The 23,269-nt window shown below is 42.6% G+C and overlaps 34 non-coding genes across 34 annotated transcripts; all 34 read left to right on the forward strand.

Moving 5' to 3' along the window:
- The first annotated feature begins 264 nt into the window (after positions 1–264).
- On the forward strand, positions 265–353 carry trnay-gua (transfer RNA tyrosine (anticodon GUA)). Its single transcript is given in 2 exon segments — positions 265–301; positions 318–353. It is a non-coding gene; the product is annotated as a tRNA-Tyr (tRNA).
- A 114-nt stretch (positions 354–467) lies between these two features.
- Positions 468–540, forward strand: trnar-acg (transfer RNA arginine (anticodon ACG)). Its single transcript has one exon. It is a non-coding gene; the product is annotated as a tRNA-Arg (tRNA).
- A 1,813-nt stretch (positions 541–2,353) lies between these two features.
- Positions 2,354–2,442, forward strand: trnay-gua (transfer RNA tyrosine (anticodon GUA)). Its single transcript is given in 2 exon segments — positions 2,354–2,390; positions 2,407–2,442. It is a non-coding gene; the product is annotated as a tRNA-Tyr (tRNA).
- Positions 2,443–2,556: 114 nt separating this feature from the next.
- trnar-acg (transfer RNA arginine (anticodon ACG)) lies at positions 2,557–2,629 on the forward strand. Its single transcript has one exon. It is a non-coding gene; the product is annotated as a tRNA-Arg (tRNA).
- An 899-nt stretch (positions 2,630–3,528) lies between these two features.
- Positions 3,529–3,600, forward strand: trnah-gug (transfer RNA histidin (anticodon GUG)). The gene has a single exon. It is a non-coding gene; the product is annotated as a tRNA-His (tRNA).
- Positions 3,601–4,011: 411 nt separating this feature from the next.
- trnay-gua (transfer RNA tyrosine (anticodon GUA)) lies at positions 4,012–4,100 on the forward strand. The gene is given in 2 exon segments: positions 4,012–4,048; positions 4,065–4,100. It is a non-coding gene; the product is annotated as a tRNA-Tyr (tRNA).
- A 114-nt stretch (positions 4,101–4,214) lies between these two features.
- Positions 4,215–4,287, forward strand: trnah-aug (transfer RNA histidin (anticodon AUG)). The gene has a single exon. It is a non-coding gene; the product is annotated as a tRNA-His (tRNA).
- Positions 4,288–5,401: 1,114 nt separating this feature from the next.
- On the forward strand, positions 5,402–5,473 carry trnah-gug (transfer RNA histidin (anticodon GUG)). Its single transcript has one exon. It is a non-coding gene; the product is annotated as a tRNA-His (tRNA).
- Positions 5,474–5,884: 411 nt separating this feature from the next.
- On the forward strand, positions 5,885–5,973 carry trnay-gua (transfer RNA tyrosine (anticodon GUA)). The gene is given in 2 exon segments: positions 5,885–5,921; positions 5,938–5,973. It is a non-coding gene; the product is annotated as a tRNA-Tyr (tRNA).
- Positions 5,974–6,087: 114 nt separating this feature from the next.
- Positions 6,088–6,160, forward strand: trnar-acg (transfer RNA arginine (anticodon ACG)). Its single transcript has one exon. It is a non-coding gene; the product is annotated as a tRNA-Arg (tRNA).
- A 1,291-nt stretch (positions 6,161–7,451) lies between these two features.
- On the forward strand, positions 7,452–7,523 carry trnah-gug (transfer RNA histidin (anticodon GUG)). Its single transcript has one exon. It is a non-coding gene; the product is annotated as a tRNA-His (tRNA).
- Positions 7,524–7,934: 411 nt separating this feature from the next.
- On the forward strand, positions 7,935–8,023 carry trnay-gua (transfer RNA tyrosine (anticodon GUA)). The gene is given in 2 exon segments: positions 7,935–7,971; positions 7,988–8,023. It is a non-coding gene; the product is annotated as a tRNA-Tyr (tRNA).
- Positions 8,024–9,137: 1,114 nt separating this feature from the next.
- On the forward strand, positions 9,138–9,209 carry trnah-gug (transfer RNA histidin (anticodon GUG)). The gene has a single exon. It is a non-coding gene; the product is annotated as a tRNA-His (tRNA).
- A 411-nt stretch (positions 9,210–9,620) lies between these two features.
- On the forward strand, positions 9,621–9,709 carry trnay-gua (transfer RNA tyrosine (anticodon GUA)). The gene is given in 2 exon segments: positions 9,621–9,657; positions 9,674–9,709. It is a non-coding gene; the product is annotated as a tRNA-Tyr (tRNA).
- A 1,109-nt stretch (positions 9,710–10,818) lies between these two features.
- trnah-gug (transfer RNA histidin (anticodon GUG)) lies at positions 10,819–10,890 on the forward strand. The gene has a single exon. It is a non-coding gene; the product is annotated as a tRNA-His (tRNA).
- Positions 10,891–11,301: 411 nt separating this feature from the next.
- On the forward strand, positions 11,302–11,390 carry trnay-gua (transfer RNA tyrosine (anticodon GUA)). The gene is given in 2 exon segments: positions 11,302–11,338; positions 11,355–11,390. It is a non-coding gene; the product is annotated as a tRNA-Tyr (tRNA).
- A 114-nt stretch (positions 11,391–11,504) lies between these two features.
- Positions 11,505–11,577, forward strand: trnar-acg (transfer RNA arginine (anticodon ACG)). Its single transcript has one exon. It is a non-coding gene; the product is annotated as a tRNA-Arg (tRNA).
- Positions 11,578–12,519: 942 nt separating this feature from the next.
- trnah-gug (transfer RNA histidin (anticodon GUG)) lies at positions 12,520–12,591 on the forward strand. Its single transcript has one exon. It is a non-coding gene; the product is annotated as a tRNA-His (tRNA).
- A 411-nt stretch (positions 12,592–13,002) lies between these two features.
- trnay-gua (transfer RNA tyrosine (anticodon GUA)) lies at positions 13,003–13,091 on the forward strand. Its single transcript is given in 2 exon segments — positions 13,003–13,039; positions 13,056–13,091. It is a non-coding gene; the product is annotated as a tRNA-Tyr (tRNA).
- A 114-nt stretch (positions 13,092–13,205) lies between these two features.
- trnar-acg (transfer RNA arginine (anticodon ACG)) lies at positions 13,206–13,278 on the forward strand. The gene has a single exon. It is a non-coding gene; the product is annotated as a tRNA-Arg (tRNA).
- A 907-nt stretch (positions 13,279–14,185) lies between these two features.
- trnah-gug (transfer RNA histidin (anticodon GUG)) lies at positions 14,186–14,257 on the forward strand. The gene has a single exon. It is a non-coding gene; the product is annotated as a tRNA-His (tRNA).
- Positions 14,258–14,668: 411 nt separating this feature from the next.
- Positions 14,669–14,757, forward strand: trnay-gua (transfer RNA tyrosine (anticodon GUA)). Its single transcript is given in 2 exon segments — positions 14,669–14,705; positions 14,722–14,757. It is a non-coding gene; the product is annotated as a tRNA-Tyr (tRNA).
- A 114-nt stretch (positions 14,758–14,871) lies between these two features.
- Positions 14,872–14,944, forward strand: trnar-acg (transfer RNA arginine (anticodon ACG)). Its single transcript has one exon. It is a non-coding gene; the product is annotated as a tRNA-Arg (tRNA).
- Positions 14,945–16,230: 1,286 nt separating this feature from the next.
- On the forward strand, positions 16,231–16,302 carry trnah-gug (transfer RNA histidin (anticodon GUG)). The gene has a single exon. It is a non-coding gene; the product is annotated as a tRNA-His (tRNA).
- A 411-nt stretch (positions 16,303–16,713) lies between these two features.
- trnay-gua (transfer RNA tyrosine (anticodon GUA)) lies at positions 16,714–16,802 on the forward strand. The gene is given in 2 exon segments: positions 16,714–16,750; positions 16,767–16,802. It is a non-coding gene; the product is annotated as a tRNA-Tyr (tRNA).
- Positions 16,803–17,876: 1,074 nt separating this feature from the next.
- On the forward strand, positions 17,877–17,948 carry trnah-gug (transfer RNA histidin (anticodon GUG)). Its single transcript has one exon. It is a non-coding gene; the product is annotated as a tRNA-His (tRNA).
- A 411-nt stretch (positions 17,949–18,359) lies between these two features.
- trnay-gua (transfer RNA tyrosine (anticodon GUA)) lies at positions 18,360–18,448 on the forward strand. Its single transcript is given in 2 exon segments — positions 18,360–18,396; positions 18,413–18,448. It is a non-coding gene; the product is annotated as a tRNA-Tyr (tRNA).
- Positions 18,449–19,522: 1,074 nt separating this feature from the next.
- trnah-gug (transfer RNA histidin (anticodon GUG)) lies at positions 19,523–19,594 on the forward strand. Its single transcript has one exon. It is a non-coding gene; the product is annotated as a tRNA-His (tRNA).
- A 411-nt stretch (positions 19,595–20,005) lies between these two features.
- On the forward strand, positions 20,006–20,094 carry trnay-gua (transfer RNA tyrosine (anticodon GUA)). Its single transcript is given in 2 exon segments — positions 20,006–20,042; positions 20,059–20,094. It is a non-coding gene; the product is annotated as a tRNA-Tyr (tRNA).
- A 114-nt stretch (positions 20,095–20,208) lies between these two features.
- Positions 20,209–20,281, forward strand: trnar-acg (transfer RNA arginine (anticodon ACG)). Its single transcript has one exon. It is a non-coding gene; the product is annotated as a tRNA-Arg (tRNA).
- Positions 20,282–21,188: 907 nt separating this feature from the next.
- On the forward strand, positions 21,189–21,260 carry trnah-gug (transfer RNA histidin (anticodon GUG)). The gene has a single exon. It is a non-coding gene; the product is annotated as a tRNA-His (tRNA).
- A 411-nt stretch (positions 21,261–21,671) lies between these two features.
- On the forward strand, positions 21,672–21,760 carry trnay-gua (transfer RNA tyrosine (anticodon GUA)). The gene is given in 2 exon segments: positions 21,672–21,708; positions 21,725–21,760. It is a non-coding gene; the product is annotated as a tRNA-Tyr (tRNA).
- A 114-nt stretch (positions 21,761–21,874) lies between these two features.
- trnar-acg (transfer RNA arginine (anticodon ACG)) lies at positions 21,875–21,947 on the forward strand. The gene has a single exon. It is a non-coding gene; the product is annotated as a tRNA-Arg (tRNA).
- An 857-nt stretch (positions 21,948–22,804) lies between these two features.
- trnah-gug (transfer RNA histidin (anticodon GUG)) lies at positions 22,805–22,876 on the forward strand. The gene has a single exon. It is a non-coding gene; the product is annotated as a tRNA-His (tRNA).
- Positions 22,877–23,269: the final 393 nt, after the last annotated feature.

Raw genomic sequence — 23,269 nt, forward strand, 5'->3', positions numbered from 1 at the left:
AGACTTACCCATATAGATGCCAGATATGTTTTGTAACGACTAAATGCATGTTAGAAACTGATGCTGGTTTTATCTGAAACGCATCCGAAACTGATGGTTTCTCATCACTTTTTGCATTTATTTAACTGATAAACAGGCCAAGCCCCTGGCTCCTTTCCATAACTCATTTGGTACAGCACAGAACTGCAGGTGTCCCAGGACACTTAGCTAAAGCCTCATTACTTGCATTCCTACAGCTGACGACAAGAACCTCTGCCGTCGCTCCCTTCGATAGCTCAGTTGGTAGAGCGGAGGACTGTAGGTGCCCAACACCAGTTATCCTTAGGTCGCTGGTTCAATTCCGGCTCGAAGGATGGGTCGAGCTTATGTGTACAGAGACTCTGAAGGCCTACTCCTGTAAACCTTTAAAAGCTGTTGGAAGGGCCCTTTTTGGGGAAACTCTGCCACACTCCTTTTGCTTTCATGAAGGGCTAGTGGCGCAATGGATAACGCGTCTGAGTACGGATCAGAAGATTCTAGGTTCAACTCCTAGCTAGCTCGGCATGCAAGCTTCAGCTTCTGATGTTTCTCAGCTCTCCCACTGCTGCAGAACAGGAAACCTTTAAAACTTCTTCTCTCTACTCCCTGAGTATCCCAGCACACTTATGCCCCAAAGATGCCACACACCGTCTTATCTTGCAGCACCAAAAGGAAAGTTCCTCTTCCGCTTTGTCTTTCCTGTCAATGATTTTGCTCCAAACACAAAAAAACATACATCGAAGCCACATGCAGCAGAGCTAGATATACTATCCTTGGGATTTGAAGGTGTTTTCAATCACATAATTGGGGAAAAGATGCAAAATTCAAGATTCAAGAGGCTGTATTTATCCCGAAGGAAACTGCTGTGCAACAGTTATGGAACAAGGGGGAAAGTACAAAACAAAACAAAACAAAACAAAACAAAACAAAACAAAACAAAACAAAACAAAACAAAACAAAACAAAACAAAACAAAACAAAACAAAACAAAACAAAACAACAAAAAAAAAACAATAAAATAAATCTAACCACACACAACAGAAAGCAGCAACCTGCCGTGATCATATAGTGGTTAGTATTCTGCGTTGTGGTCGCAGCAACCCCTGTTAGAATTCGGGTCATGGCAAACCGAGGTAGAATTGCAGTTTATAGTAACAGTTATGGAACAAGGGGGAAAGTACTAAATAAAATAAAATAGAAAAATAAGATAAAATAAAGCTAACCGCGGAAAGCAGATACCTGCCGTGATCGTATAGTGGTTAGTACTCTGCGTTGTGGTCGCAGGAACCCTGGTTAGAATTTGGGTCATGGCAAACCTAGGTAGAAATGCAGTTTGTAGTTTAATCCCGAAGGAAACTGCTGTGCAACAGTTATGGAACAAGGAGGAAAGTACTAAATAAAATGAAATAGACAAATAAGATCAAATAAAGCTAACCGCAGAAAGCAGCAACCTGCCGTGATCGTATAGTGGTTAGTACTCTGCGTTGTGGTCGCAGGATCCCCGGTTAGAATTCGGGTCATGGCAAACCGAGGTAGAATTGCAGTTTGTAGTAACAGTTATGGAACAAGGGGGAAAGTACTAAATAAAATAAAATAGAAAAATAAGATAAAATAAAGCTAACCGCGGAAAGCAACAACCTGCCGTGATCGTATAGTGGTTAGTACTCTGCGTTGTGGTCGCAGGAACCCCGGTTAGAATTCGGGTCATGGCAAACCTAGGTAGAAATGCAGTTTGAAGTTTAATCCCGAAGGAAACTGCTGTGCAACAGTTATGGATCAAGGGGGAAAGTACTAAATAAAATAAAATAGACAAATAAGATAAAATAAAGCTAACCACACACAACTGAAAACCTGCCGTGATCGTATAGTGGTTAGTACTCTGCGTTGTGGTCGCAGCAACCCCGGTTCGAATCCGAGTCACGGCAAACCTAGGTAGAAATGTATTTTTGCATTGCTGAAAAAAGTTGCCACTTTGAGCTTGAACGTCTCCATCTTTTTGGGAATTTCTGTCTAAAGGCATCTGTCCCACATCAAACGCCTGAAAGTATCAACATCTGTGTTGGACCAAGTGGAGACTTACCCATATAGATGCCAGATATGTTTTGTAACGACTAAATGCATGTTAGAAACTGATGCTGGTTTTATCTGAAACGCATCCGAAACTGATGGTTTCTCATCACTTTTTGCATTTATTTAACTGATAAACAGGCCAAGCCCCTGGCTCCTTTCCATAACTCATTTGGTACAGCACAGAACTGCAGGTGTCCCAGGACACTTAGCTAAAGCCTCATTACTTGCATTCCTACAGCTGATGACAAGAACCTCTGCCGTCGCTCCCTTCGATAGCTCAGTTGGTAGAGCGGAGGACTGTAGGTGCCCAACACCAGATATCCTTAGGTCGCTGGTTCAATTCCGGCTCGAAGGATGGGTCGAGCTTATGTGTACAGAGACTCTGAAGGCCTACTCCTGTAAACCTTTAAAAGCTGTTGGAAGGGCCCTTTTTGGGGAAACTCTGCCACACTCCTTTTGCTTTCATGAAGGGCTAGTGGCGCAATGGATAACGCGTCTGAGTACGGATCAGAAGATTCTAGGTTCAACTCCTAGCTAGCTCGGCATGCAAGCTTCAGCTTCTGATGTTTCTCAGCTCTCCCACTGCTGCAGAACAGGAAACCTTTAAAACTTCTTCTCTCTACTCCCTGAGTATCCCAGCACACTTATGCCCCAAAGATGCCACACACCGTCTTATCTTGCAGCACCAAAAGGAAAGTTCCTCTTCCGCTTTGTCTTTCCTGTCAATGATTTTGCTCCAAACACAAAAAAACATACAAAAAAACATACATCGAAGCCACATGCAGCAGAGCTAGATATACTATCCTCGGGATTTGAAGGTGTTTTCAATCACATAATTGGGGAAAAGATGCAAAATTCCACATTCCAGAGGCTGTATTTATCCCGAAGGAAACTGCTGTGCAACAGTTATGGAACAAGGGGGAAAGTACAAAACAAAACAAAACAAAACAAAACAAAACAAAACAAAACAAAACAAAACAAAACAAAACAAAACAAAACAATAAAATAAAGCTAACCACACACAACAGAAAGCAGTAACCTGCCGTGACCATATAGTGGTTAGTATTCTGCGTTGTGGTCGCAGCAACCCTGGTTAGAATTCGGGTCATGGCAAACCGAGGTAGAATTGCAGTTTGTAGTAACAGTTATGGAACAAGGGGGAAAGTACTAAATAAAATAAAATAGAAAAATAAGATAAAATAAAGCTAACCGCGGAAAGCAGCAACCTGCCGTGATCGTATAGTGGTTAGTACTCTGCGTTGTGGTCGCAGGAACCCCGGTTAGAATTCGGGTCATGGCAAACCTAGGTAGAAATGCAGATTGAAGTTTAATCCCGAAGGAAACTGCTGTGCAACAGTTATGGATCAAGGGGGAAAGTACTAAATAAAATAAAATAGACAAATAAGATAAAATAAAGCTAACCACACACAACTGAAAACCTGCCGTGATCGTATAGTGGTTAGTACTCTGCGTTGTGGTCGCAGCAACCCCGGTTCGAATCCGGGTCACGGCAAACCTAGGTAGAAATGTATTTTTGCATTGCTGAAAAAAGTTGCCACTTTGAGCTTGAACGTCTCCATCTTTTTGGGAATTTCTGTCTAAAGGCATCTGTCCCACATCAAACGCCTGAAAGTATCAACATCTGTGTTGGACCAAGTGGAGACTTACCCATATAGATGCCAGATATGTTTTGTAACGACTAAATGCATGTTAGAAACTGATGCTGGTTTTATCTGAAACGCATCCGAAACTGATGGTTTCTCATCACTTTTTGCATTTATTTAACTGATAAACAGGCCAAGCCCCTGGCTCCTTTCCATAACTCATTTGGTACAGCACAGATCTGCAGGTGTCCCAGGACACTTAGCTAAAGCCTCATTACTTGCATTCCTACAGCTGATGACAAGAACCTCGGCCGTCGCTCCCTTCGATAGCTCAGTTGGTAGAGCGGAGGACTGTAGGTGCCCAACACCAGTTATCCTTAGGTCGCTGGTTCAATTCCGGGTCGAAGGATGGGTCGCGCTTATGTGTACAGAGACTCTGAAGGCCTACTCCTGTAAACCTTTAAAAGCTGTTGGAAGGGCCCTTTTTGGGGAAACTCTGCCACACTCCTTTTGCTTTCATGAAGGGCTAGTGGCGCAATGGATAACGCGTCTGAGTATGGATCAGAAGATTCTAGGTTCAACTCCTAGCTAGCTCGGCATGCAAGCTTCAGCTTCTGATGTTTCTCAGCTCTCCCACTGCTGCAGAACAGGAAACCTTTAAAACTTCTTCTCTCTACTCCCTGAGTATCCCAGCACACTTATGCCCCAAAGATGCCACACACCGTCTTATCTTGCAGCACCAAAAGGAAAGTTCCTCTTCCGCTTTGTCTTTCCTGTCAATGATTTTGCTCCAAACACAAAAAAACATACATCGAAGCCACATGCAGCAGAGCTAGATATACTATCCTTGGGATTTGAAGGTGTTTTCAATCACATAATTGGGGAAAAGATGCAAAATTCAAGATTCAAGAGGCTGTATTTATCCCGAAGGAAACTGCTGTGCAACAGTTATGGAACAAGGGGGAAAGTACAAAACAAAACAAAACAAAACAAAACAAAACAAAACAAAACAAAACAAAACAAAACAAAACAAAACAAAACAAAACAAAACAAAACAATAAAATAAAGCTAACCACACACAACAGAAAGCAGCAACCTGCCGTGATCATATAGTGGTTAGTATTCTGCGTTGTGGTCGCAGCAACCCCTGTTAGAATTCGGGTCATGGCAAACCGAGGTAGAATTGCAGTTTATAGTAACAGTTATGGAACAAGGGGGAAAGTACTAAATAAAATAAAATAGAAAAATAAGATAAAATAAAGCTAACCGCGGAAAGCAGATACCTGCCGTGATCGTATAGTGGTTAGTACTCTGCGTTGTGGTCGCAGGAACCCTGGTTAGAATTTGGCTCATGGCAAACCTAGGTAGAAATGCAGTTTGTAGTTTAATCCCGAAGGAAACTGCGGTGCAACAGTTATGGAACAAGGAGGAAAGTACTAAATAAAATGAAATAGACAAATAAGATCAAATAAAGCTAACCGCAGAAAGCAGCAACCTGCCGTGATCATATAGTGGTTAGTATTCTGCGTTGTGGTCGCAGCAACCCCTGTTAGAATTCGGGTCATGGCAAACCTAGGTAGAAATGCAGATTGAAGTTTAATCCCGAAGGAAACTGCTGTGCAACAGTTATGGATCAAGGGGGAAAGTACTAAACAAAATAAAATAGACAAATAAGATAAAATAAAGCTAACCACACACAACTGAAAACCTGCCGTGATCGTATAGTGGTTAGTACTCTGCGTTGTGGTCGCAGCAACCCCGGTTCGAATCCGGGTCACGGCAAACCTAGGTAGAAATGTATTTTTGCATTGCTGAAAAAAGTTGCCACTTTGAGCTTGAACGTCTCCATCTTTTTGGGAATTTCTGTCTAAAGGCATCTGTCCCACATCAAACGCCTGAAAGTATCAACATCTGTGTTGGACCAAGTGGAGACTTACCCATATAGATGCCAGATATGTTTTGTAACGACTAAATGCATGTTAGAAACTGATGCTGGTTTTATCTGAAACGCATCCGAAACTGATGGTTTCTCATCACTTTTTGCATTTATTTAACTGATAAACAGGCCAAGCCCCTTGGTCCTTTCCATAACTCATTTGGTACAGCACAGAACTGCAGGTGTCCCAGGACACTTAGCTAAAGCCTCATTACTTGCATTCCTACAGCTGATGACAAGAACCTCGGCCGTCGCTCCCTTCGATAGCTCAGTTGGTAGAGCGGAGGACTGTAGGTGCCCAACACCAGTTATCCTTAGGTCGCTGGTTCAATTCCGGCTCGAAGGATGGGTTGAGCTTATGTGTACAGAGACTCTGAAGGCCTACTCCTGTAAACCTTTAAAAGCTGTTGGAAGGGCCCTTTCTGGGGAAACTCTGCCACACTCCTTTTGCTTTCATGAAGGGCTAGTGGCGCAATGGATAACGCGTCTGAGTACGGATCAGAAGATTCTAGGTTCAACTCCTAGCTAGCTCGGCATGCAAGCTTCAGCTTCTGATGTTTCTCAGCTCTCCCACTGCTGCAGAACAGGAAACCTTTAAAACTTCTTCTCTCTACTCCCTGAGTATCCCAGCACACTTATGCCCCAAAGATGCCACACACCGTCTTATCTTGCAGCACCAAAAGGAAAGTTCCTCTTCCGCTTTGTCTTTCCTGTCAATGATTTTGCTCCAAACACAAAAAAACATACATCGAAGCCACATGCAGCAGAGCTAGATATACTATCCTTGGGATTTGAAGGTGTTTTCAATCACATAATTGGGGAAAAGATGCAAAATTCAAGATTCAAGAGGCTGTATTTATCCCGAAGGAAACTGCTGTGCAACAGTTATGGAACAAGGGGGAAAGTACAAAACAAAACAAAACAAAACAAAACAAAACAAAACAAAACAAAACAAAACAAAACAAAACAAAACAAAACAAAAAAAACCAATAAAATAAAGCTGACCACACACAACAGAAAGCAGCAACCTGCCGTGATCATATAGTGGTTAGTATTCTGCGTTGTGGTCGCAGCAACCCCTGTTAGAATTCGGGTCATGGCAAACCGAGGTAGAATTGCAGTTTATAGTAACAGTTATGGAACAAGGGGGAAAGTACTAAATAAAATAAAATAGAAAAATAAGATAAAATAAAGCTAACCGCGGAAAGCAGATACCTGCCGTGATCGTATAGTGGTTAGTACTCTGCGTTGTGGTCGCAGGAACCCTGGTTAGAATTTGGGTCATGGCAAACCTAGGTAGAAATGCAGTTTGTAGTTTAATCCCGAAGGAAACTGCTGTGCAACAGTTATGGAACAAGGAGGAAAGTACTAAATAAAATGAAATAGACAAATAAGATCAAATAAAGCTAACCGCAGAAAGCAGCAACCTGCCGTGATCATATAGTGGTTAGTATTCTGCGTTGTGGTCGCAGCAACCCCTGTTAGAATTCGGGTCATGGCAAACCGAGGTAGAATTGCAGTTTGTAGTAACAGTTATGGAACAAGGGGGAAAGTACTAAATAAAATAGAAAAATAAGATAAAATAAAGCTAACCGCGGAAAGCAGCAACCTGCCGTGATCGTATAGTGGTTAGTACTCTGCGTTGTGGTCGCAGGAACCCCGGTTAGAATTCGGGTCATGGCAAACCTAGGTAGAAATGCAGATTGAAGTTTAATCCCGAAGGAAACTGCTGTGCAACAGTTATGGATCAAGGGGGAAAGTACTAAATAAAATAAAATAGACAAATAAGATAAAATAAAGCTAACCACACACAACTGAAAACCTGCCGTGATCGTATAGTGGTTAGTACTCTGCGTTGTGGTCGCAGCAACCCCGGTTCGAATCCGGGTCACGGCAAACCTAGGTAGAAATGTATTTTTGCATTGCTGAAAAAAGTTGCCACTTTGAGCTTGAACGTCTCCATCTTTTTGGGAATTTCTGTCTAAAGGCATCTGTCCCACATCAAACGCCTGAAAGTATCAACATCTGTGTTGGACCAAGTGGAGACTTACCCATATAGATGCCAGATATGTTTTGTAACGACTAAATGCATGTTAGAAACTGATGCTGGTTTTATCTGAAACGCATCCGAAACTGATGGTTTCTCATCACTTTTTGCATTTATTTAACTGATAAACAGGCCAAGCCCCTGGCTCCTTTCCATAACTCATTTGGTACAGCACAGAACTGCAGGTGTCCCAGGACACTTAGCTAAAGCCTCATCACTTGCATTCCTACAGCTGATGACAAGAACCTCTGCCGTCGCTCCCTTCGATAGCTCAGTTGGTAGAGCGGAGGACTGTAGGTGCCCAACACCAGTTATCCTTAGGTCGCTGGTTCAATTCCGGCTCGAAGGATGGGTCGAGCTTATGTGTACAGAGACTCTGAAGGCCTACTCCTGTAAACCTTTAAAAGCTGTTGGAAGGGCCCTTTTTGGGGAAACTCTGCCACACTCCTTTTGCTTTCATGAAGGGCTAGTGGCGCAATGGATAACACGTCTGAGTACGGATCAGAAGATTCTAGGTTCAACTCCTAGCTAGCTCGGCATGCAAGCTTCAGCTTCTGATGTTTCTCAGCTCTCCCACTGCTGCAGAACAGGAAACCTTTAAAACTTCTTCTCTCTACTCCCTGAGTATCCCAGCACACTTATGCCCCAAAGATGCCACACACCGTCTTATCTTGCAGCACCAAAAGGAAAGTTCCTCTTCCGCTTTGTCTTTCCTGTCAATGATTTTGCTCCAAACACAAAAAAACATACATCGAAGCCACATGCAGCAGAGCTAGATATACTATCCTTGGGATTTGAAGGTGTTTTCAATCACATAATTGGGGAAAAGATGCAAAATTCAAGATTCAAGAGGCTGTATTTATCCCGAAGGAAACTGCTGTGCAACAGTTATGGAACAAGGGGGAAAGTACAAAACAAAACAAAACAAAACAAAACAAAACAAAACAAAACAAAACAAAACAAAACAAAACAAAACAAAACAAAACAAAACAAAACAAAACAAAACAAAACAAAACAAAACAATAAAATAAAGCTAACCACACACAACAGAAAGCAGTAACCTGCCGTGATCATATAGTGGTTAGTATTCTGCGTTGTGGTCGCAGCAACCCTGGTTAGAATTCGGGTCATGGCAAACCGAGGTAGAATTGCAGTTTGTAGTAACAGTTATGGAACAAGGGGGAAAGTACTAAATAAAATAAAATAGAAAAATAAGATAAAATAAAGCTAACCGCGGAAAGCAGCAACCTGCCGTGATCGTATAGTGGTTAGTACTCTGCGTTGTGGTCGCAGGAACCCCGGTTAGAATTCGGGTCATGGCAAACCTAGGTAGAAATGCAGATTGAAGTTTAATCCCGAAGGAAACTGCTGTGCAACAGTTATGGATCAAGGGGGAAAGTACTAAATAAAATAAAATAGACAAATAAGATAAAATAAAGCTAACCACACACAACTGAAAACCTGCCGTGATCGTATAGTGGTTAGTACTCTGCGTTGTGGTCGCAGCAACCCCGGTTCGAATCCGGGTCACGGCAAACCTAGGTAGAAATGTATTTTTGCATTGCTGAAAAAAGTTGCCACTTTGAGCTTGAACGTCTCCATCTTTTTGGGAATTTCTGTCTAAAGGCATCTGTCCCACATCAAACGCCTGAAAGTATCAACATCTGTGTTGGACCAAGTGGAGACTTACCCATATAGATGCCAGATATGTTTTGTAACGACTAAATGCATGTTAGAAACTGATGCTGGTTTTATCTGAAACGCATCCGAAACTGATGGTTTCTCATCACTTTTTGCATTTATTTAACTGATAAACAGGCCAAGCCCCTTGGTCCTTTCCATAACTCATTTGGTACAGCACAGAACTGCAGGTGTCCCAGGACACTTAGCTAAAGCCTCATTACTTGCATTCCTACAGCTGATGACAAGAACCTCGGCCGTCGCTCCCTTCGATAGCTCAGTTGGTAGAGCGGAGGACTGTAGGTGCCCAACACCAGTTATCCTTAGGTCGCTGGTTCAATTCCGGCTCGAAGGATGGGTCGAGCTTATGTGTACAGAGACTCTGAAGGCCTACTCCTGTAAACCTTTAAAAGCTGTTGGAAGGGCCCTTTTTGGGGAAACTCTGCCACACTCCTTTTGCTTTCATGAAGGGCTAGTGGCGCAATGGATAACACGTCTGAGTACGGATCAGAAGATTCTAGGTTCAACTCCTAGCTAGCTCGGCATGCAAGCTTCAGCTTCTGATGTTTCTCAGCTCTCCCACTGCTGCAGAACAGGAAACCTTTAAAACTTCTTCTCTCTACTCCCTGAGTATCCCAGCACACTTATGCCCCAAAGATGCCACACACCGTCTTATCTTGCAGCACCAAAAGGAAAGTTCCTCTTCCGCTTTGTCTTTCCTGTCAATGATTTTGCTCCAAACACAAAAAAACATACATCGAAGCCACATGCAGCAGAGCTAGATATACTATCCTTGGGATTTGAAGGTGTTTTCAATCACATAATTGGGGAAAAGATGCAAAATTCAAGATTCAAGAGGCTGTATTTATCCCGAAGGAAACTGCTGTGCAACAGTTATGGAACAAGGGGGAAAGTACAAAACAAAACAAAACAAAACAAAACAAAACAAAACAAAACAAAACAAAACAAAACAAAACAAAACAAAACAAAACAAAACAAAACAAAACAAAACAAAACAAAACAATAAAATAAAGCTAACCACACACAACAGAAAGCAGTAACCTGCCGTGATCATATAGTGGTTAGTATTCTGCGTTGTGGTCGCAGCAACCCTGGTTAGAATTCGGGTCATGGCAAACCGAGGTAGAATTGCAGTTTGTAGTAACAGTTATGGAACAAGGGGGAAAGTACTAAATAAAATAAAATAGAAAAATAAGATAAAATAAAGCTAACCGCGGAAAGCAGCAACCTGCCGTGATCGTATAGTGGTTAGTACTCTGCGTTGTGGTCGCAGGAACCCCGGTTAGAATTCGGGTCATGGCAAACCTAGGTAGAAATGCAGATTGAAGTTTAATCCCGAAGGAAACTGCTGTGCAACAGTTATGGATCAAGGGGGAAAGTACTAAATAAAATAAAATAGACAAATAAGATAAAATAAAGCTAACCACACACAACTGAAAACCTGCCGTGATCGTATAGTGGTTAGTACTCTGCGTTGTGGTCGCAGCAACCCCGGTTCGAATCCGGGTCACGGCAAACCTAGGTAGAAATGTATTTTTGCATTGCTGAAAAAAGTTGCCACTTTGAGCTTGAACGTCTCCATCTTTTTGGGAATTTCTGTCTAAAGGCATCTGTCCCACATCAAACGCCTGAAAGTATCAACATCTGTGTTGGACCAAGTGGAGACTTACCCATATAGATGCCAGATATGTTTTGTAACGACTAAATGCATGTTAGAAACTGATGCTGGTTTTATCTGAAACGCATCCGAAACTGATGGTTTCTCATCACTTTTTGCATTTATTTAACTGATAAACAGGCCAAGCCCCTTGGTCCTTTCCATAACTCATTTGGTACAGCACAGAACTGCAGGTGTCCCAGGACACTTAGCTAAAGCCTCATTACTTGCATTCCTACAGCTGATGACAAGAACCTCGGCCGTCGCTCCCTTCGATAGCTCAGTTGGTAGAGCGGAGGACTGTAGGTGCCCAACACCAGTTATCCTTAGGTCGCTGGTTCAATTCCGGCTCGAAGGATGGGTCGAGCTTATGTGTACAGAGACTCTGAAGGCCTACTCCTGTAAACCTTTAAAAGCTGTTGGAAGGGCCCTTTTTGGGGAAACTCTGCCACACTCCTTTTGCTTTCATGAAGGGCTAGTGGCGCAATGGATAACGCGTCTGAGTACGGATCAGAAGATTCTAGGTTCAACTCCTAGCTAGCTCGGCATGCAAGCTTCAGCTTCTGATGTTTCTCAGCTCTCCCACTGCTGCAGAACAGGAAACCTTTAAAACTTCTTCTCTCTACTCCCTGAGTATCCCAGCACACTTATGCCCCAAAGATGCCACACACCGTCTTATCTTGCAGCACCAAAAGGAAAGTTCCTCTTCCGCTTTGTCTTTCCTGTCAATGATTTTGCTCCAAACACAAAAAAACATACATCGAAGCCACATGCAGCAGAGCTAGATATACTATCCTTGGGATTTGAAGGTGTTTTCAATCACATAATTGGGGAAAAGATGCAAAATTCAAGATTCAAGAGGCTGTATTTATCCCGAAGGAAACTGCTGTGCAACAGTTATGGAACAAGGGGGAAAGTACAAAACAAAACAAAACAAAACAAAACAAAACAAAACAAAACAAAACAAAACAAAACAAAACAAAACAAAACAAAACAAAACAAAACAAAACAAAACAAAACAAAACAAAACAAAACAAAACAAAACAATAAAATAAAGCTAACCACACACAACAGAAAGCAGTAACCTGCCGTGATCATATAGTGGTTAGTATTCTGCGTTGTGGTCGCAGCAACCCTGGTTAGAATTCGGGTCATGGCAAACCGAGGTAGAATTGCAGTTTGTAGTAACAGTTATGGAACAAGGGGGAAAGTACTAAATAAAATAAAATAGAAAAATAAGATAAAATAAAGCTAACCGCGGAAAGCAGCAACCTGCCGTGATCGTATAGTGGTTAGTACTCTGCGTTGTGGTCGCAGGAACCCCGGTTAGAATTCGGGTCATGGCAAACCTAGGTAGAAATGCAGATTGAAGTTTAATCCCGAAGGAAACTGCTGTGCAACAGTTATGGATCAAGGGGGAAAGTACTAAATAAAATAAAATAGACAAATAAGATAAAATAAAGCTAACCACACACAACTGAAAACCTGCCGTGATCGTATAGTGGTTAGTACTCTGCGTTGTGGTCGCAGCAACCCCGGTTCGAATCCGGGTCACGGCAAACCTAGGTAGAAATGTATTTTTGCATTGCTGAAAAAAGTTGCCACTTTGAGCTTGAACGTCTCCATCTTTTTGGGAATTTCTGTCTAAAGGCATCTGTCCCACATCAAACGCCTGAAAGTATCAACATCTGTGTTGGACCAAGTGGAGACTTACCCATATAGATGCCAGATATGTTTTGTAACGACTAAATGCATGTTAGAAACTGATGCTGGTTTTATCTGAAACGCATCCGAAACTGATGGTTTCTCATCACTTTTTGCATTTATTTAACTGATAAACAGGCCAAGCCCCTTGGTCCTTTCCATAACTCATTTGGTACAGCACAGAACTGCAGGTGTCCCAGGACACTTAGCTAAAGCCTCATTACTTGCATTCCTACAGCTGATGACAAGAACCTCGGCCGTCGCTCCCTTCGATAGCTCAGTTGGTAGAGCGGAGGACTGTAGGTGCCCAACACCAGTTATCCTTAGGTCGCTGGTTCAATTCCGGCTCGAAGGATGGGTCGAGCTTATGTGTACAGAGACTCTGAAGGCCTACTCCTGTAAACCTTTAAAAGCTGTTGGAAGGGCCCTTTTTGGGGAAACTCTGCCACACTCCTTTTGCTTTCATGAAGGGCTAGTGGCGCAATGGATAACGCGTCTGAGTACGGATCAGAAGATTCTAGGTTCAACTCCTAGCTAGCTCGGCATGCAAGCTTCAGCTTCTGATGTTTCTCAGCTCTCCCACTGCTGCAGAACAGGAAACCTTTAAAACTTCTTCTCTCTACTCCCTGAGTATCCCAGCACACTTATGCCCCAAAGATGCCACACACCGTCTTATCTTGCAGCACCAAAAGGAAAGTTCCTCTTCCGCTTTGTCTTTCCTGTCAATGATTTTGCTCCAAACACAAAAAAACATACATCGAAGCCACATGCAGCAGAGCTAGATATACTATCCTTGGGATTTGAAGGTGTTTTCAATCACATAATTGGGGAAAAGATGCAAAATTCAAGATTCAAGAGGCTGTATTTATCCCGAAGGAAACTGCTGTGCAACAGTTATGGAACAAGGGGGAAAGTACAAAACAAAACAAAACAAAACAAAACAAAACAAAACAAAACAAAACAAAACAAAACAAAACAAAACAAAACAAAACAAAACAAAACAAAACAATAAAATAAAGCTAACCACACACAACAGAAAGCAGTAACCTGCCGTGATCATATAGTGGTTAGTATTCTGCGTTGTGGTCGCAGCAACCCTGGTTAGAATTCGGGTCATGGCAAACCGAGGTAGAATTGCAGTTTGTAGTAACAGTTATGGAACAAGGGGGAAAGTACTAAATAAAATAAAATAGAAAAATAAGATAAAATAAAGCTAACCGCGGAAAGCAGCAACCTGCCGTGATCGTATAGTGGTTAGTACTCTGCGTTGTGGTCGCAGGAACCCCGGTTAGAATTCGGGTCATGGCAAACCTAGGTAGAAATGCAGATTGAAGTTTAATCCCGAAGGAAACTGCTGTGCAACAGTTATGGATCAAGGGGGAAAGTACTAAATAAAATAAAATAGACAAATAAGATAAAATAAAGCTAACCACACACAACTGAAAACCTGCCGTGATCGTATAGTGGTTAGTACTCTGCGTTGTGGTCGCAGCAACCCCGGTTCGAATCCGGGTCACGGCAAACCTAGGTAGAAATGTATTTTTGCATTGCTGAAAAAAGTTGCCACTTTGAGCTTGAACGTCTCCATCTTTTTGGGAATTTCTGTCTAAAGGCATCTGTCCCACATCAAACGCCTGAAAGTATCAACATCTGTGTTGGACCAAGTGGAGACTTACCCATATAGATGCCAGATATGTTTTGTAACGACTAAATGCATGTTAGAAACTGATGCTGGTTTTATCTGAAACGCATCCGAAACTGATGGTTTCTCATCACTTTTTGCATTTATTTAACTGATAAACAGGCCAAGCCCCTTGGTCCTTTCCATAACTCATTTGGTACAGCACAGAACTGCAGGTGTCCCAGGACACTTAGCTAAAGCCTCATTACTTGCATTCCTACAGCTGATGACAAGAACCTCGGCCGTCGCTCCCTTCGATAGCTCAGTTGGTAGAGCGGAGGACTGTAGGTGCCCAACACCAGTTATCCTTAGGTCGCTGGTTCAATTCCGGCTCGAAGGATGGGTTGAGCTTATGTGTACAGAGACTCTGAAGGCCTACTCCTGTAAACCTTTAAAAGCTGTTGGAAGGGCCCTTTCTGGGGAAACTCTGCCACACTCCTTTTGCTTTCATGAAGGGCTAGTGGCGCAATGGATAACGCGTCTGAGTACGGATCAGAAGATTCTAGGTTCAACTCCTAGCTAGCTCGGCATGCAAGCTTCAGCTTCTGATGTTTCTCAGCTCTCCCACTGCTGCAGAACAGGAAACCTTTAAAACTTCTTCTCTCTACTCCCTGAGTATCCCAGCACACTTATGCCCCAAAGATGCCACACACCGTCTTATCTTGCAGCACCAAAAGGAAAGTTCCTCTTCCGCTTTGTCTTTCCTGTCAATGATTTTGCTCCAAACACAAAAAAACATACATCGAAGCCACATGCAGCAGAGCTAGATATACTATCCTTGGGATTTGAAGGTGTTTTCAATCACATAATTGGGGAAAAGATGCAAAATTCAAGATTCAAGAGGCTGTATTTATCCCGAAGGAAACTGCTGTGCAACAGTTATGGAACAAGGGGGAAAGTACAAAACAAAACAAAACAAAACAAAACAAAACAAAACAAAACAAAACAAAACAAAACAAAACAAAACAAAAAAAACCAATAAAATAAAGCTGACCACACACAACAGAAAGCAGCAACCTGCCGTGATCATATAGTGGTTAGTATTCTGCGTTGTGGTCGCAGCAACCCCTGTTAGAATTCGGGTCATGGCAAACCGAGGTAGAATTGCAGTTTATAGTAACAGTTATGGAACAAGGGGGAAAGTACTAAATAAAATAAAATAGAAAAATAAGATAAAATAAAGCTAACCGCGGAAAGCAGATACCTGCCGTGATCGTATAGTGGTTAGTACTCTGCGTTGTGGTCGCAGGAACCCTGGTTAGAATTTGGGTCATGGCAAACCTAGGTAGAAATGCAGTTTGTAGTTTAATCCCGAAGGAAACTGCTGTGCAACAGTTATGGAACAAGGAGGAAAGTACTAAATAAAATGAAATAGACAAATAAGATCAAATAAAGCTAACCGCAGAAAGCAGCAACCTGCCGTGATCATATAGTGGTTAGTATTCTGCGTTGTGGTCGCAGCAACCCCTGTTAGAATTCGGGTCATGGCAAACCGAGGTAGAATTGCAGTTTGTAGTAACAGTTATGGAACAAGGGGGAAAGTACTAAATAAAATAGAAAAATAAGATAAAATAAAGCTAACCGCGGAAAGCAGCAACCTGCCGTGATCGTATAGTGGTTAGTACTCTGCGTTGTGGTCGCAGGAACCCCGGTTAGAATTCGGGTCATGGCAAACCTAGGTAGAAATGCAGATTGAAGTTTAATCCCGAAGGAAACTGCTGTGCAACAGTTATGGATCAAGGGGGAAAGTACTAAATAAAATAAAATAGACAAATAAGATAAAATAAAGCTAACCACACACAACTGAAAACCTGCCGTGATCGTATAGTGGTTAGTACTCTGCGTTGTGGTCGCAGCAACCCCGGTTCGAATCCGGGTCACGGCAAACCTAGGTAGAAATGTATTTTTGCATTGCTGAAAAAAGTTGCCACTTTGAGCTTGAACGTCTCCATCTTTTTGGGAATTTCTGTCTAAAGGCATCTGTCCCACATCAAACGCCTGAAAGTATCAACATCTGTGTTGGACCAAGTGGAGACTTACCCATATAGATGCCAGATATGTTTTGTAACGACTAAATGCATGTTAGAAACTGATGCTGGTTTTATCTGAAACGCATCCGAAACTGATGGTTTCTCATCACTTTTTGCATTTATTTAACTGATAAACAGGCCAAGCCCCTGGCTCCTTTCCATAACTCATTTGGTACAGCACAGAACTGCAGGTGTCCCAGGACACTTAGCTAAAGCCTCATCACTTGCATTCCTACAGCTGATGACAAGAACCTCTGCCGTCGCTCCCTTCGATAGCTCAGTTGGTAGAGCGGAGGACTGTAGGTGCCCAACACCAGTTATCCTTAGGTCGCTGGTTCAATTCCGGCTCGAAGGATGGGTCGAGCTTATGTGTACAGAGACTCTGAAGGCCTACTCCTGTAAACCTTTAAAAGCTGTTGGAAGGGCCCTTTTTGGGGAAACTCTGCCACACTCCTTTTGCTTTCATGAAGGGCTAGTGGCGCAATGGATAACACGTCTGAGTACGGATCAGAAGATTCTAGGTTCAACTCCTAGCTAGCTCGGCATGCAAGCTTCAGCTTCTGATGTTTCTCAGCTCTCCCACTGCTGCAGAACAGGAAACCTTTAAAACTTCTTCTCTCTACTCCCTGAGTATCCCAGCACACTTATGCCCCAAAGATGCCACACACCGTCTTATCTTGCAGCACCAAAAGGAAAGTTCCTCTTCCGCTTTGTCTTTCCTGTCAATGATTTTGCTCCAAACACAAAAAAACATACATCGAAGCCACATGCAGCAGAGCTAGATATACTATCCTTGGGATTTGAAGGTGTTTTCAATCACATAATTGGGGAAAAGATGCAAAATTCAAGATTCAAGAGGCTGTATTTATCCCGAAGGAAACTGCTGTGCAACAGTTATGGAACAAGGGGGAAAGTACAAAACAAAACAAAACAAAACAAAACAAAACAAAACAAAACAAAACAAAACAAAACAAAACAAAACAAAACAATAAAATAAAGCTAACCACACACAACAGAAAGCAGTAACCTGCCGTGATCATATAGTGGTTAGTATTCTGCGTTGTGGTCGCAGCAACCCTGGTTAGAATTCGGGTCATGGCAAACCGAGGTAGAATTGCAGTTTGTAGTAACAGTTATGGAACAAGGGGGAAAGTACTAAATAAAATAAAATAGAAAAATAAGATAAAATAAAGCTAACCGCGGAAAGCAGCAACCTGCCGTGATCGTATAGTGGTTAGTACTCTGCGTTGTGGTCGCAGGAACCCCGGTTAGAATTCGGGTCATGGCAAACCTAGGTAGAAATGCAGATTGAAGTTTAATCCCGAAGGAAACTGCTGTGCAACAGTTATGGATCAAGGGGGAAAGTACTAAATAAAATAAAATAGACAAATAAGATAAAATAAAGCTAACCACACACAACTGAAAACCTGCCGTGATCGTATAGTGGTTAGTACTCTGCGTTGTGGTCGCAGCAACCCCGGTTCGAATCCGGGTCACGGCAAACCTAGGTAGAAATGTATTTTTGCATTGCTGAAAAAAGTTGCCACTTTGAGCTTGAACGTCTCCATCTTTTTGGGAATTTCTGTCTAAAGGCATCTGTCCCACATCAAACGCCTGAAAGTATCAACATCTGTGTTGGACCAAGTGGAGACTTACCCATATAGATGCCAGATATGTTTTGTAACGACTAAATGCATGTTAGAAACTGATGCTGGTTTTATCTGAAACGCATCCGAAACTGATGGTTTCTCATCACTTTTTGCATTTATTTAACTGATAAACAGGCCAAGCCCCTTGGTCCTTTCCATAACTCATTTGGTACAGCACAGAACTGCAGGTGTCCCAGGACACTTAGCTAAAGCCTCATTACTTGCATTCCTACAGCTGATGACAAGAACCTCGGCCGTCGCTCCCTTCGATAGCTCAGTTGGTAGAGCGGAGGACTGTAGGTGCCCAACACCAGTTATCCTTAGGTCGCTGGTTCAATTCCGGCTCGAAGGATGGGTCGAGCTTATGTGTACAGAGACTCTGAAGGCCTACTCCTGTAAACCTTTAAAAGCTGTTGGAAGGGCCCTTTTTGGGGAAACTCTGCCACACTCCTTTTGCTTTCATGAAGGGCTAGTGGCGCAATGGATAACACGTCTGAGTACGGATCAGAAGATTCTAGGTTCAACTCCTAGCTAGCTCGGCATGCAAGCTTCAGCTTCTGATGTTTCTCAGCTCTCCCACTGCTGCAGAACAGGAAACCTTTAAAACTTCTTCTCTCTACTCCCTGAGTATCCCAGCACACTTATGCCCCAAAGATGCCACACACCGTCTTATCTTGCAGCACCAAAAGGAAAGTTCCTCTTCCGCTTTGTCTTTCCTGTCAATGATTTTGCTCCAAACACAAAAAAACATACATCGAAGCCACATGCAGCAGAGCTAGATATACTATCCTTGGGATTTGAAGGTGTTTTCAATCACATAATTGGGGAAAAGATGCAAAATTCAAGATTCAAGAGGCTGTATTTATCCCGAAGGAAACTGCTGTGCAACAGTTATGGAACAAGGGGGAAAGTACAAAACAAAACAAAACAAAACAAAACAAAACAAAACAAAACAAAACAAAACAAAACAAAACAAAACAAAACAATAAAATAAAGCTAACCACACACAACAGAAAGCAGTAACCTGCCGTGATCATATAGTGGTTAGTATTCTGCGTTGTGGTCGCAGCAACCCTGGTTAGAATTCGGGTCATGGCAAACCGAGGTAGAATTGCAGTTTGTAGTAACAGTTATGGAACAAGGGGGAAAGTACTAAATAAAATAAAATAGAAAAATAAGATAAAATAAAGCTAACCGCGGAAAGCAGCAACCTGCCGTGATCGTATAGTGGTTAGTACTCTGCGTTGTGGTCGCAGGAACCCCGGTTAGAATTCGGGTCATGGCAAACCTAGGTAGAAATGCAGATTGAAGTTTAATCCCGAAGGAAACTGCTGTGCAACAGTTATGGATCAAGGGGGAAAGTACTAAATAAAATAAAATAGACAAATAAGATAAAATAAAGCTAACCACCCACAACTGAAAACCTGCCGTGATCGTATAGTGGTTAGTACTCTGCGTTGTGGTCGCAGCAACCCCGGTTCGAATCCGGGTCACGGCAAACCTAGGTAGAAATGTATTTTTGCATTGCTGAAAAAAGTTGCCACTTTGAGCTTGAACGTCTCCATCTTTTTGGGAATTTCTGTCTAAAGGCATCTGTCCCACATCAAACGCCTGAAAGTATCAACATCTGTGTTGGACCAAGTGGAGACTTACCCATATAGATGCCAGATATGTTTTGTAACGACTAAATGCATGTTAGAAACTGATGCTGGTTTTATCTGAAACGCATCCGAAACTGATGGTTTCTCATCACTTTTTGCATTTATTTAACTGATAAACAGGCCAAGCCCCTGGCTCCTTTCCATAACTCATTTGGTACAGCACAGAACTGCAGGTGTCCCAGGACACTTAGCTAAAGCCTCATCACTTGCATTCCTACAGCTGATGACAAGAACCTCTGCCGTCGCTCCCTTCGATAGCTCAGTTGGTAGAGCGGAGGACTGTAGGTGCCCAACACCAGTTATCCTTAGGTCGCTGGTTCAATTCCGGCTCGAAGGATGGGTCGAGCTTATGTGTACAGAGACTCTGAAGGCCTACTCCTGTAAACCTTTAAAAGCTGTTGGAAGGGCCCTTTTTGGGGAAACTCTGCCACACTCCTTTTGCTTTCATGAAGGGCTAGTGGCGCAATGGATAACGCGTCTGAGTACGGATCAGAAGATTCTAGGTTCAACTCCTAGCTAGCTCGGCATGCAAGCTTCAGCTTCTGATGTTTCTCAGCTCTCCCACTGCTGCAGAACAGGAAACCTTTAAAACTTCTTCTCTCTACTCCCTGAGTATCCCAGCACACTTATGCCCCAAAGATGCCACACACCGTCTTATCTTGCAGCACCAAAAGGAAAGTTCCTCTTCCGCTTTGTCTTTCCTGTCAATGATTTTGCTCCAAACACAAAAAAACATACATCGAAGCCACATGCAGCAGAGCTAGATATACTATCCTTGGGATTTGAAGGTGTTTTCAATCACATAATTGGGGAAAAGATGCAAAATTCAAGATTCAAGAGGCTGTATTTATCCCGAAGGAAACTGCTGTGCAACAGTTATGGAACAAGGGGGAAAGTACAAAACAAAACAAAACAAAACAAAACAAAACAAAACAAAACAAAACAAAACAAAACAAAACAAAACAAAACAAAACAAAAAAAAACAAAACAATAAAATAAAGCTAACCACACACAACAGAAAGCAGTAACCTGCCGTGATCATATAGTGGTTAGTATTCTGCGTTGTGGTCGCAGCAACCCTGGTTAGAATTCGGGTCATGGCAAACCGAGGTAGAATTGCAGTTTGTAGTAACAGTTATGGAACAAGGGGGAAAGTACTAAATAAAATAAAATAGAAAAATAAGATAAAATAAAGCTAACCGCGGAAAGCAGCAACCTGCCGTGATCGTATAGTGGTTAGTACTCTGCGTTGTGGTCGCAGGAACCCCGGTTAGAATTCGGGTCATGGCAAACCTAGGTAGAAATGCAGATTGAAGTTTAATCCCGAAGGAAACTGCTGTGCAACAGTTATGGATCAAGGGGGAAAGTACTAAATAAAATAAAATAGACAAATAAGATAAAATAAAGCTAACCACACACAACTGAAAACCTGCCGTGATCGTATAGTGGTTAGTACTCTGCGTTGTGGTCGCAGCAACCCCGGTTCGAATCCGGGTCACGGCAAACCTAGGTAGAAATGTATTTTTGCATTGCTGAAAAAAGTTGCCACTTTGAGCTTGAACGTCTCCATCTTTTTGGGAATTTCTGTCTAAAGGCATCTGTCCCACATCAAACGCCTGAAAGTATCAACATCTGTGTTGGACCAAGTGGAGACTTACCCATATAGATGCCAGATATGTTTTGTAACGACTAAATGCATGTTAGAAACTGATGCTGGTTTTATCTGAAACGCATCCGAAACTGATGGTTTCTCATCACTTTTTGCATTTATTTAACTGATAAACAGGCCAAGCCCCTGGCTCCTTTCCATAACTCATTTGGTACAGCACAGAACTGCAGGTGTCCCAGGACACTTAGCTAAAGCCTCATCACTTGCATTCCTACAGCTGATGACAAGAACCTCTGCCGTCGCTCCCTTCGATAGCTCAGTTGGTAGAGCGGAGGACTGTAGGTGCCCAACACCAGTTATCCTTAGGTCGCTGGTTCAATTCCGGCTCGAAGGATGGGTCGAGCTTATGTGTACAGAGACTCTGAAGGCCTACTCCTGTAAACCTTTAAAAGCTGTTGGAAGGGCCCTTTTTGGGGAAACTCTGCCACACTCCTTTTGCTTTCATGAAGGGCTAGTGGCGCAATGGATAACGCGTCTGAGTACGGATCAGAAGATTCTAGGTTCAACTCCTAGCTAGCTCGGCATGCAAGCTTCAGCTTCTGATGTTTCTCAGCTCTCCCACTGCTGCAGAACAGGAAACCTTTAAAACTTCTTCTCTCTACTCCCTGAGTATCCCAGCACACTTATGCCCCAAAGATGCCACACACCGTCTTATCTTGCAGCACCAAAAGGAAAGTTCCTCTTCCGCTTTGTCTTTCCTGTCAATGATTTTGCTCCAAACACAAAAAAACATACATCGAAGCCACATGCAGCAGAGCTAGATATACTATCCTTGGGATTTGAAGGTGTTTTCAATCACATAATTGGGGAAAAGATGCAAAATTCAAGATTCAAGAGGCTGTATTTATCCCGAAGGAAACTGCTGTGCAACAGTTATGGAACAAGGGGGAAAGTACAAAACAAAACAAAACAAAACAAAACAAAACAAAACAAAACAATAAAATAAAGCTAACCACACACAACAGAAAGCAGTAACCTGCCGTGATCATATAGTGGTTAGTATTCTGCGTTGTGGTCGCAGCAACCCTGGTTAGAATTCGGGTCATGGCAAACCGAGGTAGAATTGCAGTTTGTAGTAACAGTTATGGAACAAGGGGGAAAGTACTAAATAAAATAAAATAGAAAAATAAGATAAAATAAAGCTAACCGCGGAAAGCAGCAACCTGCCGTGATCGTATAGTGGTTAGTACTCTGCGTTGTGGTCGCAGGAACCCCGGTTAGAATTCGGGTCATGGCAAACCTAGGTAGAAATGCAGATTGAAGTTTAATCCCGAAGGAAACTGCTGTGCAACAGTTATGGATCAAGGGGGAAAGTACTAAATAAAATAAAATAGACAAATAAGATAAAATAAAGCTAACCACACACAACTGAAAACCTGCCGTGATCGTATAGTGGTTAGTACTCTGCGTTGTGGTCGCAGCAACCCCGGTTCGAATCCGGGTCACGGCAAACCTAGGTAGAAATGTATTTTTGCATTGCTGAAAAAAGTTGCCACTTTGAGCTTGAACGTCTCCATCTTTTTGGGAATTTCTGTCTAAAGGCATCTGTCCCACATCAAACGCCTGAAAGTATCAACATCTGTGTTGGACCAAGTGGAGACTTACCCATATAGATGCCAGATATGTTTTGTAACGACTAAATGCATGTTAGAAACTGATGCTGGTTTTATCTGAAACGCATCCGAAACTGATGGTTTCTCATCACTTTTTGCATTTATTTAACTGATAAACAGGCCAAGCCCCTTGGTCCTTTCCATAACTCATTTGGTACAGCACAGAACTGCAGGTGTCCCAGGACACTTAGCGAAAGCCTCATTACTTGCATTCCTACAGCTGATGACAA

The sequence above is a fragment of the Leuresthes tenuis genome, unplaced genomic scaffold (assembly GCF_036924035.1).
Source record: "Leuresthes tenuis unplaced genomic scaffold, fLeuTen1.0.hap1 SCAF_21, whole genome shotgun sequence".
NCBI lineage: Eukaryota > Metazoa > Chordata > Actinopteri > Atheriniformes > Atherinopsidae > Leuresthes > Leuresthes tenuis.